This window comes from Sinohyriopsis cumingii, chromosome 7 (genome assembly GCF_028554795.1).
Source record: "Sinohyriopsis cumingii isolate HCF-2022 chromosome 7, ASM2855479v2, whole genome shotgun sequence".
Classification (NCBI taxonomy): Eukaryota; Metazoa; Mollusca; class Bivalvia; order Unionida; family Unionidae; genus Sinohyriopsis; species Sinohyriopsis cumingii.
In genome coordinates this window covers 122,014,422-122,035,251 of record NC_142967.1, presented here as the reverse complement: position 1 = coordinate 122,035,251, position 20,830 = coordinate 122,014,422, and positions in this window count along the sequence as shown.

Sequence of the window (20,830 nt, the reverse complement as noted above, 5' to 3'; positions counted from 1 at the left end):
TCAGTACACAACCTTACTATAAAAAAATTCACATGTGAAGTGAAATGATGTCAGGCACGGTTCTGCCATCACATGTGCTTGCAGATCAGGGTCTCTGTTGTTTGCAGTTGGACTCAGCTTATAAGCAAGCATATACGGTCCTAGTACTAACATTGATATGTAGCTATTACCACTTATTAATTAAATTGTTGTCACGATGGACACAAGAAAATTAATTTAAAATGGATAAGTACCCACTTTTAAAGACAGGCATTGACATGGAATTTAAGCATCGTGTATATCAAACCCATTTTTAAAGACTGGCGTTGACACGGAATTTAAGCATCGTGTATATCAAACCCATTTTTAAAGACAGGCATTGACATGGAATTTAAGATTTGTGCATATTAAACCCACTTTTAAAGACTGGCATTGACATGGAATTTAAGATTTGTGCATATTAAACCCATTTTTAAAGACAGGCATTGACATGGAATTTAAGCATTGTGTATATCAAACTCATTTTTAAAGACTGGCATTGACATGGAATTTAAGCATCGTGTATAAGTAGTGAATAGGGATAGTATAGCGTCAATGGGACTTAGCATTAAAAACACCCCTGGGAACATATAGCGTCAAGGGAAATTTAACATGGAGAAAAATCGTGGGAACATATAGCGTCAAGGGAATTTAACATAGAGAAAAATCGTGGGACGATATAGCCTCAAGAGGAATTGAACATGGGAATTGGGACTGTATAGCGTCAAAGGAATTTAAACAGGGTGGGACTGTATAGCGTCAAGGGAAATTGAACATGGGATTTTTTTTAAAAAATTTTTTAAAAAAAAGGGGTAGGCAATGGAAAGGCTATCTCTTTTCGAGAAATATGGCTGGCCCTGAAAAGGGCCTTTGGTTTTTCTTCTTCTTCTTCTTCTTCTTCTTCTTCTTCTGCTTCTAATTTCTTCTTTTTCTCAACCAACTTCTTATTTTCTCTCCTACACTCTTTTTCTTCTTTTTTTTCTCCTCCTCTTCTTTCTTCTCTTCCTCCTCTTCTTTCTTCTCTTCCTCCTCCTCTTCTTTCTTCCTCTTCTCATTTTCTTCTTCTTTTTCAATTTTTTCGTTCCATTTTGTGACGATCGTGGATAAATACCTATGTATCTATAATCAGCTGAAATTTCTATGAAATCCCACTATCTATTTATAGCTCCAACTTGTGGGTTTTTCCTTTGGAAAATCCCACTATCTTTTTATAGCCTCAGCTTGAGTGACGTTCCTGTTTATGAATTCTAGTATATATGTATAGCTACAAAATGTGGAAATCCCCAAGTCGATATTTATAGTCTCAAAATTTCCAGCGTCAGTGACGTCACTGTACTGAACACTAGGGGATAAATGGCAACAGTGTTGCAAGTGGCTGACCTGAATACGCGCTACTGCAGGTAGGTAGGTAGAGTGTATCTGATAGGGATAAAGTGAGTTTTATACGGACAGAGACCAATAGACACACACACAACGTACGCGCGCAGACACAAACACACACACACAAACACACAAACACACACACACACACACACACAACGTACGCGCGCCGACATACTCACACACACACACACAGAAAAACACACAACCTACTCGCGCAGACATACTCACACACACACATAAACACACACACTATAAAATAGATAAAATTAGTAACTACTTACAATATCAACTTTTGTGACGATCGTGGATAAATACCTATGTATCTATAATCAGCTGAAATTCCTATGAAATCCCACTATCTATTTATAGCTCCAACTTGTGGGTTTTTCCTTTGGAAAATCCCACTATCTTTTTATAGCCTCAGCTTGAGTGACGTTCCTGTTTATGAATTCTAGTATATATGTATAGCTACAAAATGTGGAAATCCCCAAGTCGATATTTATAGTCTCGAAATTTCCAGCGTCAGTGACGTCACTGTACTGAACACTAGGGGATAAATGGCAACAGTGTTGCAAGTGGCTGACCTGAATACGCGCTACTGTAGGTAGGTAGGTAGAGTGTATCTGATAGGGATAAAGTGAGTTTTATACGGACAGAGACCAATAGACACACACACAACGTACGCGCGCAGACACACACACACACACACACACACACAACGTACGCGCGCCGACATACACACACACACATACTCACACACACACACACACACACACAGAAACACACAACGTACGCGCGCAGACATACTCACACACACACACACATAAACACACACACTATAAAATAGATAAAATTAGTAACTACTTACAATATCAACTTCTGTGACGATCGTGGATAAATACCTATGTATCTATAATCAGCTGAAATTCCTATGAAATCCCACTATCTATTTATAGCTCCAACTTGTGGGTTTTTCCTTTGGAAAATCCCACTATCTTTTTATAGCCTCAGCTTGAGTGACGTTCCTGTTTATGAATTCTAGTATGTATGTATAGCTACAAAATGTGGAAATCCCCAAGTCGATATTTATAGTCTCGAAATTTCCAGCGTCAGTGACGTCACTGTACTGAACACTAGGGGATAAAGGGCAACAGTGTTGCAAGTGGCTGACCTGAATACGCGCTACTGCAGGTAGGTAGGTAGAGTGTATCTGATAGGGATAAAGTGAGTTTTATACGGACAAACAGAGACCAATACACACACCCACACAACGTACGCGCGCAGACATACGCACACACACACACACATACACACATACACACACACACACATACAGAGGGAAGAGGAAAAAACAAACCCCAAATATACTATCAACACAGAAGGGAGATGATACAAACCCCAAATAAACTATCCACACAAACGTACGCGAACGCATACAAACCCCATATATACTATCAACACAGAAGGGAGATGATACAAACCCCAAATAAACTATCCACACAAACGTACGCGAACGCATACAAACCCCAAATATACTATCAACACAGAGTGAAGAAGTAAAAGTTTTTTGAAAGCACCTAAGCCCTCACCTGCAATGACCAACTCTGCCAAACACCTACACCCCACCCCACCCCACCCCCACTCCCAACACTACAAAACCCATTTAACCCGTTATTTTATGGCATCAGTGTGTGATTTAGGAAACATCAAGACACAAAATAATGGAGGAATAGACTGACTATTGTTTACCGACTTGCATGCCTAAAGAGCGTGCGTGAAGGAAAACATCCTTCCATTTCAATTCTAACTAAAACATGATCCAGAGGGATAGAGATAGGTGAAAGGGCACAATTTCATAAAGTGTGAGTAGAAAACAAAACACGCCATCCTTATTATACAATGTCAAGACCAAGAGACACTTACGTGTTCTTTCTGGTCTATTCTCTTTTAGAAGGTAGTATGAAATTTCACATCAGGGCCAACGCATCGGCTCACATTGTCAATTTTTCCATTTCCATGTCTTTACTGGCACAAGTTCTTCATCATCTTCAATTTCTTCTTCTTCTGAATCCCTCTTCTCTGTTTCGTCTTGTTTTTGTTTATTCTCTTTTCTCGTAGGGCACTCTGAATTCCAGTGTCCTTTCTCCTGACAACGATATTAGGTATCTTGACTTTTGTCTCTCTTTCTTAGACGAAGCAGGTATTCTGGAGACAAATACCCATTTACCTTTGCAGATATAGCAAACTTCATTAGCACTTACACACTTTCGTATGACTCTCATCAAATCAACGACCAAAAGAGTAAGTTTTGTTGCCACTTTCGCATGTGAATTATGCTTTCGTATGACTTTTAGCAAATGTTTGACCAACAGGTCGATCTGTGCTGACTCTTCCATCTTTGATCGTTTGAGAGCGGAATGAATACTCTGACGCTAAGACACTCTCCTTATATACAGAGACCTGCTGCGTATGAAACCTAGTCAAATGTAATTTTGCAATAAGATGAAACGATTTCATTGAGGAAGTAAAAGGCAATGATGTACCGTATCGCCTCACACAAAACCTGAAGTGTTAGTTCAAATCCGTGTCAGCGATTTCGAAGACGACATAACTGGGCTTTAATCAATGCTCTCCATTTTTGCCACAAAACCACGAGTCCTGATTCACGCCAAAAGAAATTTCGTTCGGTCCATAAAAAATAGTATCACATCTGAGAAACGCAAAAACGAACTTCCAGAAAACTGAGAACGACGGCTTACACCTACAACGTAAATGTATGAGTTCAAGTAGTGCGTAAAACTTAGTCAAATTAAATTTTTATAGTCAAGACGAAACGATCTCTTTTCGAAGAAGAAAGCAGACACCAAACGACAATGGCGATCCGTGTCACACAACACTTTTCAAAATGTGTATGATCAGAGGTTTATTTAGCGATCTGCACGGTTAAATTAAATGTTGATGTATTTTGCAATAAGACGGACACAATTTCCATGGGATCGCCCATGGTACGATTGTTCGTGCATTAGTTTAATTTTTAAAAATATTTTTTTTATATAAATCGCCTATAGGATAGACCCAGTAAAGCATGGCCATTCTCGTCACTGTCTGAATAGCTACTCAAGTCAATTCGAAGCAAACGCGGTAAGAAAATAAGTATAGCCAATGAAATGGCTTACAACGGGTGATGCATTGTTTTGTTCTGGGACTGTGTGGCATAATAATCCCTATGTTCTTGCGTTGTTACCATTACAGTGCAGACACTGAAATGTGAACTTACAAGCCCTCTTTGTGTGTGTGTGTGTGTTGTACCATTTCCTCTTACCACATCAAAATACTGAGCGTCACAGTATTGGTTCGCGTTTTCAAGCTGACCATTTTTTTATATCTCACTTAAACATTTCGACATAAACACTCACACTCACATCAGTAGAATCAGAACAGACGTGTTACAGTATTGAGGGGCATGTTATCTTTTTTTTTTCAAACTAATAAATTTGGGGTTTGTATGAAGTAAAGAACCGAAAGTACAGTGAACCTCAAGGATGAGGACCCAATCTGTCTGTCTATTGATGCATGTATTTACTTAAGAAGAAATATGACCTCTAAAACACAAAGAGATACGGCAAGCATGATTAGATTAAACACAACGATGTTTTTCCTTCACGCCTGTGTAATTTAGAGTTTCAATCGTCTTTGAACACAAACTTGGTCTCCTTTTGTAGGGCTTGATATATTAAAAAAAGCTGAAAAATCTTAAGCACTTTGCTATAGATAATTTCATCAACAGACTAAACAACATAAATACCGTTACAACACTAGAAAGCCTTAAATCTTCTATCAAAAAGAAATGCATGAAAAAAATTAAAGATTAGCGATAACTAACCAATGAAACCGAATTTAACAAAGGCAATGACATGTGAAGAAATGCCTCTCACTTTGGAAAGGTAGGCTAATGTACTCTGTCATGCACCATCAACTTGAAAAAAATTATAAACAGAGAGAAACCTGAATTCAAAATTCAGTTGTTTTTTTTTTTCTTCAAAATTATTTCGTTTCTTTTTTCTTTTTTTTTGGAACAAATCTAAGCACTAATATAGAGTGGAAAAGGGAAAATGCACATACAAGCTTTGATATTTCTGAAAAAATGAGGGGATATTCCTAACGTTCATAACCACCTATATATGCTTGGACTTGTCTGTGACTTATCCACAAAACAAGATGTACATATTTCTGGTCAAGCTGCAAGTGTGTGCGTGTTTTTGAAAATGGTAAAAACTTGGATATACAATATTCTCGTGACACTCATAAAGTGAAGAGTCTGTGCAAGTGTCAAAAACCAAAGTCATATAAGTTTTGTATTTTGTACGGCTTGTAAAGATTTCCACTTTAGAAAATGTGAAGTATCACAAGTTATTATCACAAACAGAAGTGGAACATAGGGGCTTGCAAGAAAGAAAATAACCCAGACAGTTGGTGTCATCAAGAGTGCTAGAGACGGTACCCGAACTTGCTTGCTTGCTTACTTGAATTAAAGTGATTTTCGCTCTAATGGAGCATGTATCACTGGTTTAATAACGCACCGCGTGATTTTTAATTACTCCTGGGGAAGGAAAGAGAGCCTCACCCCCCAGGCTTTTATGTACTCACAGACTATTTTTAAATTTAGCCACTCAGGTGTAGGACTAACTAGTCCTTAACAACCTGACTGAAAGGCTTTACACATGAGTGGGAATTGTCTCACCAAAAACTCATTTTTCTGTCCGAGCGTGGTAAAGGAGGAAAAAGGTTCTCAGCAAGACAGCCATGGATGTTAAGTACTCACCAAAACGCTAGCCCGTACTTATTTCAAATCAAGTCGTGTCACCAGAAAAAGACGACGTGTACGACATCAAAGGCATTATCAAACGCAGAATGCCTCAATGCTAACTGGCTAGGTCTGCATTTCTTGCTCCCGCTGCTGTTGCGTATATTTCTTCCTTCCACACCGAGTTCTGGGCCTAATTCTTTTAATTTCGTTGTACCCGAACTTACATTATCCATATTATCACCAACAAAAAAAAAAACAAAAAAAACAAAAAAACGCACAGACCTAAAAGAAACATTCACTCACTTTTTTACAGAATATTACTATTTTTAAAATTTTGATAATCGACGGAAACGAAGGACTTAGAGTCGCACTTTCTAACCAAGATAAAGAAATCATGTGCTGATAGACTCACTTCTGTATTTTTTCTTCTAACTGACTAACATATCATAGGCAATGGAATTTTATTTCTTTTCGAGAGTATGGGGTAGCCCTGAAATTTTTTGGGAACTTGAAGCTATGGCGATCGCTTAGGTTATAAGATGGCGGCCTCCTCTGACGACAGGCTTTCTCACAGGATAAGGTCTGCTTCTTCGGAAAAGAGAAGGAGAACTCTTTGGTGTCGATACGACAATCGACAAAGCCTCTGTCAGGTTCATGCTGCTGCTGTTGCTGCTCTCTCTGCCGTTTATGAAGTCTGTACTTCTCCATCCATTCTTCTTTCTCCTTCTTGAATTCCTCCTTGAAGAGCTCTTCTTTCAGGTCTTCAGTGACTTTCAACATTATGATATTGTCTATCTCTTCAGGTCTCGGTATCAGACTTGTCATGACCCTATGCAAATTCACATAGGCTTCGTTCAACTTGGCTAATCTTGAGCACATCTTCGTAGGAAGATAAGTTAACAATGGATGGACAGACTGGAGACTTCCCCGTTTGTACTGTCAAAGCGCGGACGTGAAGGAAAACATTGCTACACGGTTTTCGAGCCGGAACGTTCAAATAGTGTTATGGGAGGGATAGAAAGAAGTCAAAGAGCATCAATTCAACATTCCTATAGCCAAACAAACCACAAAGGCATTTTTTTTCTTCAAAACACAACATTTTTTTATTCATACTAACAAACAACTCTAACATTTTTTTAACAATAATCTAACACTATAACATCAAACATTTTTTTCAAATACCAAACGTTTTTTTTAATTCACACTCTACTTTAAACAGGGCTGACAACGTTGTGAATGAAATTGTGATTTCCACTGTTGGAAGTCATCAGGCCATTGATGGACACTACGTTTCCTAGCTTGAGACAAAAGATAAGCATACTGGTCACAAAATCATCAATCTACTTTCACATCGTTTCTTGAAGAAGAACGAGGATCAAAATGAGTCACTAAATGTTCTAAGGAATAGCCCAGGCTGCGATGATGCAGAAAATACACACAGTACTGTCCGCACACCAAGGAAACTGTGCCTTGTAATTTCACATTATTGAATCGGGTGGTCTGAGCATTTCTTCTCATAAAGTCGATGATATCGTCTTCCAAAGGGGGCAATCCGTACGAATCGAAATATTTCACACATCCTTCTTGAGGAAAGTAGACGACTACCCAGTGGGTTCCTGGGAGATGACTGTCGTCCGTGTTGATCACGTAAGCTTGATGGTCTTTATGTTTGCGATGAGGGAGTTCATCTTTAGCACAGACGACAGGATTCCAAGAAGCAGTGTACAAACTGTGGTTCAAAAGGTAATAAAGTTCTCAGGTATCCATTTTTTGTTTTTTTTTTCTTAAGTCATCAATTCGATCCTGACTTTCTACTTGAAAATATCTGACAAGTAACCGTTTTCTTTGCCTTGTCTCCCAACTCTGATCCAACAGAGCTTCGATGCGATGGATCTCTTGAGTTGTTAATGGAGGACAATAATGTTCACGCAAGCCTTTATACCACTGTTGTAACACGTCTTCTTCCGAGATGAGACTCCAAGCTTCGTCCAGATATTCGTCCAATTTTTCTTCTTGACTCAGCATTAGCATTTATCGTGTTGAATTTGACTGGGATGATCGTTATGACATCCATAGCAATCTTTCTTGATCAATTCCTTAATTTTTTTTCTGTCAAGACTATAGCATAACAGGAAACTATATGTGATTCTTGTTCTGGCCATCTAGACTTCATCATGATGACTTCTTCGTCTTTGTCTTGGGGTTCTCCTTCCTCAGGATCTTCACATTCCATGTCCAAAGAATCCCTACTATACAAACATTGATAAAAGTCTTCCATGACTTCTAATAGTGTAGAATGACTTCTCTCAAACTGTTGGCTTATATCGTATTGTCCAATTCAGCATACAGGAGGACGTTCACCGTATTATCTGCGCGTAGATTTTCTGCAAACTGAAATTCCACACGCATCTGGCCGGATTTTATAGGGTAAAAATGTCGCTCGTCGCTGTCTTGACTTACAATTCGTTAGAGAACCGTTTTCGAAAATGGAGTTTCACTGTAACTTTCCCTTTGGAGAAGGGAATATTTTGTCCCAGATCTCCTTTTATAGCAATGTTGACAGTGTCTAAATACGACTTACTGACGGGTAAATAGTGAGGATGTACAAATTCACGGTGTACGTGATAGGTGTTTGCACCTTCCTGGTCATTGTTTGTGGTACTATCCACTTTGAAAGGAATGACACGCAGTAACGGCACAGAGGTGTGTCCCACCACGTTGTACTCCACCACATCGGAATACACAAAGATCAAATTAAGTCCTTGGTTCAGTTCTACCGGGTTTCCAAAAGCTCTGTAAAAATCCATATTACTTTTGATCTTGGGGCTCATATTGTTTGCGACCATTTCTGCATGTCCACCCAAAATTTCAAACAAACTACCATTGAACCTGAGGGACAATGTGTCCGTATCTTGAAATTTGATCACGAGACGATGAGCCACTTTATGGTACTCAATCTTCACACTTTTTTTGGCTCTGTTCAGTGCTTTGCCAAAGGCTAAGTTGAACCTGTCCGCAATAGTGTCCACCAAATGTTCACCACTAAAATAATAACCTGAAGGAATTTTCAGGGTGTAGATAATGAAGGCTGGATTGCTGGCTGCTCTTGTGTCCCCTAAAAACCCGATTTTGTTGATTTCTTCCTCCAATTTTGCATTCAGGATTTCCACCTCGAAAGTGTTTTGCTTTTCGGTGATGTTTTTGATTTGTGTTGGGTGAATGATTTCCACTAAAGCCACTTCCCAATGGGCTTCGTGATCTAACTGGATGGTCTGAGGTAATTTGACCGTGTAACAGCACAACGTGTTGTTGGGAAACACCTCCATGGAACTGTCACTGGGTAAGGTTAAGTAAAATTGGTTGTTATTGCTCATAATTTCAGAGTTTTGCGGCTCTCCGAGGCGATACTGGAAGTCAGAGGAGTGTCTCAGCCCAAAATGGATTTGTTGTTGGAGTGGTGGCTGGCACTGACACTGGACACAAGGTTCCCGTGGTTCTCGTTCGAGGAGAATTTCAGGGAGGGATTAGGAAGCAGGTAACCGATGTAACTGCTCAATACAATGGTCCATAATTGTTTGTCTCCTTGTTGCAAACTCAAATTGGCGATGGCTGCCCCGATGACACAATACACCACGAAGATTTGGCAGAAAAAGACGATTTGTACCTCACCCACAAGGGTTGTTTTTGTAAATCTTGCAGAGAAGAATTGGGTGAAGGAGTGATCGCAGTAGCTGAATCTGTGTGAAAGGGAATGATGGTCACTTCTTTTTATAGTCGATGACGTGCGAAACGTCGATCCAAGAATGATAACTGGTCGGATATCCATTCCAACGTACTTTGACTTCTTTGACACGTCGTTTGCCCACTTTACGGTTTCTGCCAGTTAGCACTCCACCCACCTCGAGAACACAAATAACATCTAGTCAACAGCTGACTATACCTAACAAACAACCCGTCCCGGAAAGAGTGGTGGCAAAACAAAGGGCCAATTATGTTAGACAAACGGTATGGCAAACTCAAATGTAATTATCGGAGGCACTACGTTCTTTTCTCACTCCGATACTACAGGCAATCTCAGCTGAAATAACAACCACAACAACAATAACAGCGACATACACCATAGCAGCGGATTTGAAACTATCTACCTCAACTGAAGAATTAGTATCAGAACCAGAAAAGGAAATTGAGGCGGTTGAGGAGGAGGAGGGGGACGCTGACCCTCGTTGAAAAGTACACCGAAATGGGCTAGATCAAGCATTGTATGACGTCAACATAGCAGGGCAGTTTATTAGAGCCATACAATACGTTGCCTACAGATCTCTAGACACCTTTAAACCAAGACCTTCTCAATGGGGATTAGGGGTCAGAGTTCTTCCCCAATTCTACAGACAAACCTACACTGGATACCCCCTCAGTCAACTGGTAGAAGCCGCTGCTTACATTACCGCCCATCATGGCTACGCATTTCCTGATATCAAGAATCATGTGACTAGGGGTACGGGAAAGAACGTGAAAGCAAAAGAGAGACGTGTTACCTTCTAACAGAAAAAACAGACTTTTTTTTAGGCCTCCAAAAGATTGCTTTTTATTAAATAGGGAACTATATTTGGCTTGGTATCCCTCCTTGACTAAACTATTCTCGAAACAAACTTGACCCATTGGAACACTGCAACAAACTTAACTTTTTAAACCTAACAGTGACCAAACTGGTATATGTCGCTTAAACATAATAATTTAAATAAGATCAGTATGGCTATTTTTATGTACACTAAGTACTAATATTAGACAGATATGTTAGGAAATTTAACAGACTCGTTAGATTTGAACTAATTGCACAGGTGGTTAACACATTATTGGTACTTATTATTGTCGATTAGCAAAAAACGGGACTTGATTTGAAATAAGTACGGGCTAGCGTTTTGGTGAGTACTTAACATCCATGGCTGTCTTGCTGAGAACCTTTTTCCTCCTTTACCACGCTCGGACAGAAAAATGAGTGTGTGGTGAGACAATTCCCACTCATGTGTAAAGCCTTTCAGTCAGGTTGTTAAGGACTAGTTAGTCCTACACCTGAGTGGCTAAATTTAAAAATAGTCTGTGAGTACATAAAAGCCTGGGGGGTGAGGCTCTCTTTCCTTCCCCAGGAGTAATTAAAAATCACGCGGTGCGTTATTAAACCAGTGATACATGCTCCATTAGAGCGAAAATCACTTTAATTCAAGTAAGCAAGCAAGCAAGTTCGGGTACCGTCTCTAGCACTCTTGATGACACCAACTGTCTGGGTTATTTTCTTTCTTGCAAGCCCCTATGTTCCACTTCTGTTTGTGATAATAACTTGTGATACTTCACATTTTCTAAAGTGGAAATCTTTACAAGCCGTACAAAATACAAAACTTATACGACTTTGGCTTTTGACACTTGCACAGACTCTTCACTTTATGAGTGTCACGAGAAAATTGTATATCCAAGTTTTTACCATTTTCAAAAACACGCACACACTTGCAGCTTGACCAGAAATATGTACATCTTGTTTTGTGGATAAGTCACAGACAAGTCCAAGCATATATAGGTGGTTATGAACGTTAGGAATATCCCCTCATTTTTTCAGAAATATCAAAGCTTGTATGTGCATTTTCCCTTTTCCACTCTATATTAGTGCTTAGATTTGTTCCAAAAAAAAAGAAAATAGAAACGAAATAATTTTGAAGAAAAAAAAAAACAACTGAATTTTGAATTCAGGTTTCTCTCTGTTTATAATTTTTTTCAAGTTGATGGTGCATGACAGAGTACATTAGCCTACCTTTCCAAAGTGAGAGGCATTTCTTCACATGTCATTGCCTTTGTTAAATTCGGTTTCATTGGTTAGTTATCGTTAATCTTTAATTTTTTTCATGCATTTCTTTTTGATAGAAGATTTAAGGCTTTCTAGTGTTGTAACGGTATTTATGTTGTTTAGTCTGTTGATGAAATTATCTATAGCAAAGTGCTTAAGATTTTTCAGCTTTTTTTAATATATCAAGCCCTACAAAAGGAGACCAAGTTTGTGTTCAAAGACGATTGAAACTCTAAATTACACAGGCGTGAAGGAAAAACATCGTTGTGTTTAATCTAATCATGCTTGCCGTATCTCTTTGTGTTTTAGAGGTCATATTTCTTCTTAAGTAAATACATGCATCAATAGACAGACAGATTGGGTCATCATCCTTGAGGTTCACTGTACTTTCGGTTCTTTACTTCATACAAACCCCAAATTTATTAGTTTGAAAACAAAAAGATAACATGCCCCTCAATACTGTAACACGTCTGTTCTGATTCTACTGATGTGAGTGTGAGTGTTTATGTCGAAATGTTTAAGTGAGATATAAAAAAATGGTCAGCTTGAAAACGCGAACCAATACTGTGACGCTCAGTATTTTGATGTGGTAAGAGGAAATGGTACAACACACACACACACACAAAGAGGGCTTGTAAGTTCACATTTCAGTGTCTGCACTGTAATGGTAACAACGCAAGAACATAGGGATTATTATGCCACACAGTCCCAGAACAAAACAATGCATCACCCGTTGTAAGCCATTTCATTGGCTATACTTATTTTCTTACCGCGTTTGCTTCGAATTGACTTGAGTAGCTATTCAGACAGTGACGAGAATGGCCATGCTTTACTGGGTCTATCCTATAGGCGATTTATATAAAAAAAATATTTTTAAAAATTAAACTAATGCACGAACAATCGTACCATGGGCGATCCCATGGAAATTGTGTCCGTCTTATTGCAAAATACATCAACATTTAATTTAACCGTGCAGATCGCTAAATAAACCTCTGATCATACACATTTTGAAAAGTGTTGTGTGACACGGATCGCCATTGTCGTTTGGTGTCTGCTTTCTTCTTCGAAAAGAGATCGTTTCGTCTTGACTATAAAAATTTAATTTGACTAAGTTTTACGCACTACTTGAACTCATACATTTACGTTGTAGGTGTAAGCCGTCGTTCTCAGTTTTCTGGAAGTTCGTTTTTGCGTTTCTCAGATGTGATACTATTTTTTATGGACCGAACGAAATTTCTTTTGGCGTGAATCAGGACTCGTGGTTTTGTGGCAAAAATGGAGAGCATTGATTAAAGCCCAGTTATGTCGTCTTCGAAATCGCTGACACGGATTTGAACTAACACTTCAGGTTTTGTGTGAGGCGATACGGTACATCATTGCCTTTTACTTCCTCAATGAAATCGTTTCATCTTATTGCAAAATTACATTTGACTAGGTTTCATACGCAGCAGGTCTCTGTATATAAGGAGAGTGTCTTAGCGTCAGAGTATTCATTCCGCTCTCAAACGATCAAAGATGGAAGAGTCAGCACAGATCGACCTGTTGGTCAAACATTTGCTAAAAGTCATACGAAAGCATAATTCACATGCGAAAGTGGCAACAAAACTTACTCTTTTGGTCGTTGATTTGATGAGAGTCATACGAAAGTGTGTAAGTGCTAATGAAGTTTGCTATATCTGCAAAGGTAAATGGGTATTTGTCTCCAGAATACCTGCTTCGTCTAAGAAAGAGAGACAAAAGTCAAGATACCTAATATCGTTGTCAGGAGAAAGGACACTGGAATTCAGAGTGCCCTACGAGAAAAGAGAATAAACAAAAACAAGACGAAACAGAGAAGAGGGATTCAGAAGAAGAAGAAATTGAAGATGATGAAGAACTTGTGCCAGTAAAGACATGGAAATGGAAAAATTGACAATGTGAGCCGATGCGTTGGCCCTGATGTGAAATTTCATACTACCTTCTAAAAGAGAATAGACCAGAAAGAACACGTAAGTGTCTCTTGGTCTTGACATTGTATAATAAGGATGGCGTGTTTTGTTTTCTACTCACACTTTATGAAATTGTGCCCTTTCACCTATCTCTATCCCTCTGGATCATGTTTTAGTTAGAATTGAAATGGAAGGATGTTTTCCTTCACGCACGCTCTTTAGGCATGCAAGTCGGTAAACAATAGTCAGTCTATTCCTCCATTATTTTGTGTCTTGATGTTTCCTAAATCACACACTGATGCCATAAAATAACGGGTTAAATGGGTTTTGTAGTGTTGGGAGTGGGGGTGGGGTGGGGTGGGGTGTAGGTGTTTGGCAGAGTTGGTCATTGCAGGTGAGGGCTTAGGTGCTTTCAAAAAACTTTTACTTCTTCACTCTGTGTTGATAGTATATTTGGGGTTTGTATGCGTTCGCGTACGTTTGTGTGGATAGTTTATTTGGGGTTTGTATCATCTCCCTTCTGTGTTGATAGTATATATGGGGTTTGTATGCGTTCGCGTACGTTTGTGTGGATAGTTTATTTGGGGTTTGTATCATCTCCCTTCTGTGTTGATAGTATATTTGGGGTTTGTTTTTTCCTCTTCCCTCTGTATGTGTGTGTGTGTGTATGTGTGTATGTGTGTGTGTGTGTGCGTATGTCTGCGCGCGTACGTTGTGTGGGTGTGTGTATTGGTCTCTGTTTGTCCGTATAAAACTCACTTTATCCCTATCAGATACACTCTACCTACCTACCTGCAGTAGCGCGTATTCAGGTCAGCCACTTGCAACACTGTTGCCCTTTATCCCCTAGTGTTCAGTACAGTGACGTCACTGACGCTGGAAATTTCGAGACTATAAATATCGACTTGGGGATTTCCACATTTTGTAGCTATACATACATACTAGAATTCATAAACAGGAACGTCACTCAAGCTGAGGCTATAAAAAGATAGTGGGATTTTCCAAAGGAAAAACCCACAAGTTGGAGCTATAAATAGATAGTGGGATTTCATAGGAATTTCAGCTGATTATAGATACATAGGTATTTATCCACGATCGTCACAGAAGTTGATATTGTAAGTAGTTACTAATTTTATCTATTTTATAGTGTGTGTGTTTATGTGTGTGTGTGTGAGTATGTCTGCGCGCGTACGTTGTGTGTTTCTGTGTGTGTGTGTGTATGTGTGTGAGTATGTGTGTGTGTGTATGTCGGCGCGCGTACGTTGTGTGTGTGTGTGTGTGTGTGTGTGTGTGTCTGCGCGCGTACGTTGTGTGTGTGTCTATTGGTCTCTGTCCGTATAAAACTCACTTTATCCCTATCAGATACACTCTACCTACCTACCTGCAGTAGCGCGTATTCAGGTCAGCCACTTGCAACACTGTTGCCATTTATCCCCTAGTGTTCAGTACAGTGACGTCACTGACGCTGGAAATTTCGAGACTATAAATATCGACTTGGGGATTTCCACATTTTGTAGCTATACATATATACTAGAATTCATAAACAGGAACGTCACTCAAGCTGAGGCTATAAAAAGATAGTGGGATTTTCCAAAGGAAAAACCCACAAGTTGGAGCTATAAATAGATAGTGGGATTTCATAGAAATTTCAGCTGATTATAGATACATAGGTATTTATCCACGATCGTCACAAAATGGAACGAAAAAATTGAAAAAGAAGAAGAAAATGAGAAGAGGAAGAAAGAAGAGGAGGAGGAAGAGAAGAAAGAAGAGGAGGAAGAGAAGAAAGAAGAGGAGGAGAAAAAAAAGAAGAAAAAGAGTGTAGGAGAGAAAATAAGAAGTTGGTTGAGAAAAAGAAGAAATTAGAAGCAGAAGAAGAAGAAGAAGAAGAAGAAGAAAAACCAAAGGCCCTTTTCAGGGCCAGCCATATTTCTCGAAAAGAGATAGCCTTTCCATTGCCTACCCCTTTTTTTTAAAAAATTTTTTAAAAAAAACCCATGTTCAATTTCCCTTGACGCTATTCAGTCCCACTCTGTTTAAATTCCTTTGACGCTATACAGTCCCAATTCCCATGTTCAATTCCTCTTGAGGCTATATCGTCCCACGATTTTTCTCTATGTTAAATTCCCTTGACGCTATATGTTCCCACGATTTTTCTCCATGTTAAATTTCCCTTGACGCTATATGTTCCCAGGGGTGTTTTTAATGCTAAGTCCCATTGACGCTATACTATCCCTATTCACTACTTGTATATCAAAACCCATTTTTAAAGACTGGCATTGACATGGAATTTAAGCATCGTGTATATCAAAACCCATTTTTAAAGACTGGCGTTGACATGGAATTTAAGCATCGTGTATATCAAACCCATTTTTAAAGACTGGCATTGACATGGAATTTAAGCATTGTGTATATCAAACCGATTTTTAAAGACTGGCATTGACATGGAATTTAATCATCGTGTATATCAAAACCCATTTTTAAAGACTGGCATTGACATGGAATTTAAGCATTGTGTATATCAAACCCATTTTTAAAGACTGGCGTTGACATGGAATTTAAGCATCGTGTATATCAAAACCCACTTTTAAAGACTGGCATTGACATGGAATTTAAGCATCGTGTATATCAAACCCATTTTTAAAGACTGGCGTTGACATGGAATTTAAGTATTGTGTATATCAAACCCACTTTTAAAGACTGGCATTGACATGGAATTTAAGCATCGTGTATATCAAACCCATTTTTAAAGACTGGCGTTGACATGGAATTTAAGCATCGTGTATATCAAACCCATTTTTAAAGACTGGCGTTGATAGGGAATTTAAGCATTGTATATATCAAAACCCATTTTTCATGACTGGCGTTGACATGGAATTTAAGCATCGTGTATATCAAACCCACTTTTAAAGACTGGCATTGACATGGAATTTAAGATTTATGCATATCAAGCCCACTTTTAAAGATTTATTTATTTAAACCATTCATTGGAAATACTAAATGCTCATTGACTAGATCATCACATTATTTTGGAAATTACTGTGATCTCATTCAACAATACTCTGGATTTTGTATCGTTGGTACATGAGCACATTCAAAGCTATTGTAATTCATTCTGAGCATTCTATAATTTTGAACTTATGATATGACATTTAGGATTATTTTGGAATTTAATTCACAATACTGTGTCTTTTAACTTTTGACATCGTATTCTTGTTATTTTTCTGCTCTGTGCGACTGGTTTTAATGCATGTGATATACCATCAGGTCATAGTTTGTGTACGCGATTTGGCTATTTAATGTAGCTTTAACAATTTTCAGTAATATCGCTACGTTGTCTGCAGTGTGGAAATTTATAGTGATGCCAAGCACTGGGGCACCATGCAGCAGACACGTGGCATCATGTCCCACTCGGTCACTTTATCCTGACACCCGGTTGACCAGTCATAACACTCAAATCTTAATTCTGAGCGACAAACAAGGCAGTTGCTGGTACCATTTTTGTATAAGTCTTTGAAATGACTGGGCTGGGGTTTGAGCCCGCGACCTGCCGCATCCGAGGTTTACACTCTAACCATTTAGGCCACTGGAGCGGTCTTAAGAAGAAGAAAAAAAAAATGCATCTGTCAAGAAATAATGTAACAGCTCAATGTTCATATCAATTACTTATAGATGTCTATTTATATTAGAATAATATAAATGTTGGGTTTCTTTAAACAAAAGGAATGCTCTATCATTAGTATGTGATAAACTCACCACAGCTATGACAAAAATTGATGTTAACATTTTAGCTGAAATTGATTTAAATTACAAGTGATGCGAACATCCGGTGCACGATAATACCTAACGCCTTGAATGGCCAATGGTGGTTATAGCAAGTGCGTAAATGAATCAATCGAAGCGATATCACGGCTAATCTGAAGCAAGAAAGCAGTAGGGATCCGGCCCTTAAGGACGGCTTATTAGAACACACTCTTTACAGCTGGTTGTCTTTGGGATTGATAGACAGGAGTCAGCAGATGGGCTTCTGCAAACATTTTACATAAAGGTCAATAATTACTAAAATTATGGGACATTTGGCGAATATAAATATTTAGGTATCGGTAATAAATATTTGAGAACCTATAATAAGTTTGATATTTAATATTTGGTAACAGCAATAAATATTTTACATTCGACCAGAAATATTGAAGCATTATTATGTATATTTAATTTGCTTTGTTTGTTAGTTTTATTTATTTATTTTTTATTACATGCTATTGTAATGTAACGTTGTATGTTGGTCTTGAACTTGTCCAAAACTGAGTTCATTTCTGCTTGACTCAAACTGACTTTTTTATTTTATTCATTGTAAACAATTAATACATAGCTAAATTATTCTCTGTATGTATGGGTTTAAAACCAGCATTATTATTAATAGAAGAAGTAAATATGTTTATTTGGGTCAAGGTTTTAGAATTTGTTTATTTGGATCAAAGTTTTGGAATTTCCCAAGTGAATTATAAATAACACTGGACAACAAATTTTTTCAAAAGTCATGTTACTGAAATAAAATTAGTCAATTCTTATCAATTTTTATGTGCTGAACACGAATATGACAGTCAAATTGCAAAATTGGCTCTAGTTTTTTTGTAATCTGCAAGAAATTAATGTTTACATAACGAAATGCATTCCAATAGTAAAAGGTCAACTGTAATAGCCTACCTATAAAAAATCAAGTCATTGACTACATCTTAGATTTCTTCGCCTGTCTCTTGTACAGCTGTTCGGGAGCATCTCTGAGGAGTGTCCAGCAGTAGTCAGCCAGCATTGTAGTGGACCATTTTCCCTGGTATCTTTGTTCCATTGTTGCGATATCTTGATGAAAACGTTCGCCGTGTTCATCACTAACAATACCACAGTTGCTAGGAAAGAAATCCAAATGGGAATGAAGGAAGTGAATCTTTAGAGACATATTGCAGCCAAGTTTCTTATACTTCATCAACATGTCTTCTACTAGTTCCTTATAGTTTTCTGCCCTAACATTTCCGAGGAAGTTTGTAGAAACTAGGCGAAAAGCATTCCATGCTTGTTTCGCGTCACCTTCCAGCAAGTTGTTGAACCGGTCATCTTTGAAAAGCTCTCGAATCTGAGGACCCACAAAAACTCCCTCTTTAATCTCTGCTTCGCTGAGTCGAGGGAATTTTTCATGCAGGTATCGGAATGCTGGCAAAGTCCGGTCAATGGCTTTCACGAAGTTCTTCATCAAACCTAGTTTGATGTGAAGGGGTGGTAGCAAGATTTTCTGAGCCTCAACCAGAGCTGGGTGTTGGATATTCTTCTCTCCAATGGCTACATTCTGCCTGTGAGTCCATTCCTTCCTCATGTAGTGCATTTCCCTTGCTCGGCTATCCCACTCGCATAAGAAACACATGTATTTTGTATATCCTTGCTGCAGTCCCATTAAAAGGGCAACTACCTTCAAATCACCACAGAGGTGCCAGCTGTACTTGTTATACTCAATGGAATTCAGTAGCTGCCTTAAGTTATCGTATGTCTCTTTCATGTGGACAGCATACGCTACTGGAATAGATGGAAGAATGTTTCCATTGTGCAAAAGCACAGCCTTGAGACTCAGTTTCGAAGAGTCCACAAATAGTCTCCATTCTTGTGGGTCATGAGTGATTTTTAAAGCATTCATGAGGCCCTCAATATCGGAACAGAATATCAGATTACTTTCCTTTCTGAAGAAAGGCTCCAATTGCTGGTGGCGCTTTCGATATGCAGTAATTGTGACATCTTCTTCTAGAAGATTCCATTGTTGGAGTCTTGATCCTAGCAATTCTGCCTTGTTCTTTGATAAGTCCAAATCACGAATCAGGTCATTTAGTTCTTCCTGTGTTATTCTGTGTGGGGTTGATGATGCACCACAGTGAAAATCTGGATCACTGCATGCTGATGGACCAGGAGAAGAACAGGTCGACTCACCTTTGTCTTCGTCAGATGAATCAAGAGAATATTCTGCTGGAGGTTCTGGAATAGGAAGTCCCTCACCATGTGGAACTGGTCTCAATGCAGACGGAATGTTTGGGTAGACTATTCTCGACTTCTTTCGCTTCGTTATTCCGCCGGAAAGAGGAGGAACCAAGCAGAAGTAACAGTCATTTAGGTGGTTGCTTGGCTCTCTCCACACCATTGGGACTGCAAACGGCATTGATGACCTTTTGCAATTCAGCCACTGTGAAAGCTGTGTTGTACATGTAGCACAGCATATATGCGGAGCCCAAGGCTTGTCTTGGTCACCAACCTTGCATCCGAAGTAAAGATGATATGCCTTCTTCACTTGAGAATTGATACTTTTCTTCTGGTTGGCAAATGTCACTTCCCCACAAATATAGCAAAAATTGTCCGCGGTATTAACACACTTTCGAGGCATTACTGTTCTTTATTGTACGTAAATGGATAAAATAATAAGTTTTATGTAACAGTAGCTTGAACTGTCTCGCACAACGTCTAAAATATTTTAAATGCTGAACCTATCTGATTGGGCTTTATATAGTACACTGCTTACGTCAGCTTCAGCAGCCGCCTGGCATTAGTATAATAGGCCTACACATGTATAGTACACTGCTGACGTCAACTTACTTCAGCAGCCGCATGGCATTAGTATTGCATTGCATCAGAAAATGATGCAATCAACTGTGGATGATGTGAGCATGATGGTATTATGCAATGTTACATCATTATTCCGGATGTTGCTGCAGTCCTACTGGAGAAATTTACACAGTGAAACATAGAAAATGAGGTATATGAATATCTTCAAAACGAGAGCCAATACAAATTTTTCACGGTTATATTCGTGTTCGGCACACCAAAATACTA